Source organism: Xiphophorus hellerii, chromosome 18, assembly GCF_003331165.1.
Source record: "Xiphophorus hellerii strain 12219 chromosome 18, Xiphophorus_hellerii-4.1, whole genome shotgun sequence".
NCBI lineage: Eukaryota > Metazoa > Chordata > Actinopteri > Cyprinodontiformes > Poeciliidae > Xiphophorus > Xiphophorus hellerii.
The window spans coordinates 25,884,453-25,887,844 of NC_045689.1; positions in this window are offsets into that span (position 1 = coordinate 25,884,453).

Here is a 3,392-nt window from a genome sequence, read left to right on the forward strand (position 1 = left end):
GCAACTTGTAAACTCCTGCATTTACTGCTCTGTTTATTCCTGTAACTGCAACAATCAGCTGACTATAGCAACCCAGTAGTGAGGGGCCGGTCCCTAACTGTTTGATGAAAATGATTAAAACATCCTCAGTACAGACGCACAGAGAAATGAGCTTCAAATCTACTGCTACACATTGCATGTACCTCATTTCTCTGAGGTCAGTCTGAGGTCGTAGGTTGTCAGAGGATTTGAAAAATAGGAACAAGCAAGAACATTGTTTGGAAACGTGAGATTTGGCTGCTGTTGCAAGAACAGGGTGATGTACAGTACATAACATGCAGCGCTTAAGAGCTCTGATGTACAGTAGACAAAACCCTCAGCTGCGCTCAGAACAACTTCCTGCCACGTGTTGCCACTGTAACTCTTGCTGACCTCAGTCAAAAACCCCCCCAGAATGCATCAGTCTGATTTTAATAACATTCGTCATATTTCCATGGCTCCCTTTGAGTGCTAATGGTCCTGGCAAACACTGTGCATGTCATTAGCGCTTTCAGGGGGATCTGAATGTTCTGCTGACCCTCGTGTGTGTCTTCTTCTCTATGTACATCTCTCTTTCATTTCCCTCTTGAATTTACTGAAAACATGTGTGAGTTCCATCCAGTAACAGAGACAACAAAGCTTTCATCCTCCCAGCTTTGTTAAATTTATGACCCCCCTCAAAAATGCGTGAGCACATCAGCAATAGTCTTATTTTGCAGGGTCAGACATTTTTACTCAACAAACCCCTTACTTACGACGAGAAAGTAAGCTTCACTTGATTTCTTGTTGGACTCCTAACCTCTGTGATGACCTTGCTGAGAAACCTGGTGATGTTAGTGCATTACAGCTACATTAGGTAACTTGTCCTGACAATATATTGTGAGAAAAATAATCTGTGAAAGAATTGAGCTCCTCTGTGTTCTCCATGCGCCCCTACTGCTACCTGCAAAAATGCACCGCTGGGTCAGAAACAACCAATCAGAGCCAGGAGGCGGAACTCACACATGTTTTCAGTCTTAGCACCATCAATCACCCTTGTGTATGCACCCTTGTTTTCTGCTCCATTACAGCTCCTTCCACACAATGGAGTGAATGTGCAGGCCAGTAACCATGGCCACCAATCATGGCGGATTTACAGTTGATGAGCTGAGATGCTTTTTTTTCTTTTCTTTCTTTCTTTTTTTTAAATAACACATTTTAAAAAAAAGTTACATACCGGAGCTTTAAGCACACATTAAAGTTTCTATGCAGCAACATAATCTGTAAATCTGTGTAATACATTTTAAAACATTCAGCAGGCTGTACAGTAATACAGCAAATGAAAGAGGACATCTTTTCCACAGAAGATGCATGAGGCTGTTTTCATGTTTGGCTATATGAATCATAGAGGTAACGGGCAACATAAGTAAACATGTTTAAGGTTTTGTTGCTTTTTTTTGTCAGAAATACAGTACATTGCCAATTTCCATGATAAATGTATGTTTGAGCAACCAAATAAGGTGAAATGTTCTAAATAACTATTCTCAGATACACAGGGGCACAAATAAAAGTCAAAGTTCACTTTCACTGTGAATTCATGTAGGAAAACTAAACCTCAAGACAAAAGTGTCTCCTTTCATTCAATAGATTGTCAGACTTTAGATCTGGAAGGGACAGCATGGCTTTCATCCTGGCTGTGGAACAGTGGACCAGATCTTTACTCTGTTGTTGTTAGGTTGCTGCAGAGATCATGGGAGATTCATTGCTTTACCCACATATGGTTTATGGATCTTGAAAACGCTCACAACTGCGTCCCACAAGGCAATAAGGAAGGTATGGTGGAGACACAATGTACCTGGTTGCTTCCTGAACTCTACCGGGGTTTTTCCTAGTCACTGAACATGTGACAAGGCGTTCATGGACAGGATATTAAGGCGAAATCATGGAACGAAGGATGTCTGGTTTGGGGACCCAAAGCTCTAGTTTTTGTCTTTTCTTCAGGGATGTGCTTCAGCTGGCATCTTCAAGCATTTGGCCTGTTTTTGTGAAAAAGAGCTCAGTCTAAAGTAAAACTCCTGGTCTACATTCCCATCTATGTTTTCATGGATGTGTGAATATTTTACACACAAAAAACAAAGGCATACCAACAAACACAAACACAAACAGAATTCTTTATGATAAATTGTTCAGAGTAATACATAATTAAGATAAAATTGAATATAGAACTATTACCCTTTGCAAAAACTCCCAGAAGGGACTTGGTGAAAACATTATCTGAATATGAAGGAACTAAATCAACAATCCACATCCAATGGTCCCATGCTGTATTAGCTGTTGCCAAAAGCTCGTCTTATCCAAACATGTGGCTTTATGATGTTCACAGAAACACACAAGATTCTCTGTATCTTCAGTGCTGGCCAAGTGTGCTCTCACAGTAACAAATCAGGCCTGGTACATCCAGAAGTCTGTAAATTTACAAGGCACCTAAACCTTAAGTAGGAGGAGATTAGTCATCCTGTTGTCCTCCATGACCTTATATCTGACCAGAAAGAGTATCTGGGGCATCAGTCACGGTGCTGCATTGTTCAATTCACATAGTAATTAAGAAAACATTAAAAACAGCAAAGACAAGCTTCCAAGGGACAAAACTTTCTTCTCTGTGCTTTATAACCCATCTGGGGTCCATGAAAATGAAGCATATTATACACAACAATGGGAAAAGGGATCAATATAAAGTGCAAAAACAATATTTTTACGGCAAAACTTGTGCAATTTAAGTCAGACAAGACAAGAATTTTAAAAAAAAAGATGCAAAATGCATCCAAGGAATCATTGAATGTCAATAAAAAGAAGATCAACTTGTCCCAGCAGAGAAGTTCTGTAAAACACTCATAATGTTAGTCATAGCTTGGATGACTGACAGAGTTTCTTCGGTTCCTTCTGACTATTGTGCACGTTTTGTGAATTTTTAAAAGCTTGATGTCCTTAACCTTGCATTTTCTCCACTAGTCGTTCCGAAACACTGGGTTCACAAGATTTCATTACATTAGAACCTGATAAAGGTCAGATTAGTTCAGAGAAAATCCTAGAGTCTTTTTACCATGACTGCATGTACTATACTTGTTGTGTTAGTGAGATGTTGACATGGGCCGACAAGGTTGCAACTGCATTTAGTGTTGATTTACGCCTGTTTGATCTCTCACCTACAGGAGCCGGACAAACAGAGACCTTAAGTGATTTTGCAGACAGTGAGTCAGTATGAGTTACTGCATTCACTGCATTTCTAGCTCAGTTGGCAATGCATTTGAGCATGCTGCTCCCTAATTCATTTAAATTACTTATCTTATATTGTTTTTATACCACGTGAGGAGTTACAAAAAACATCTGCATCATCT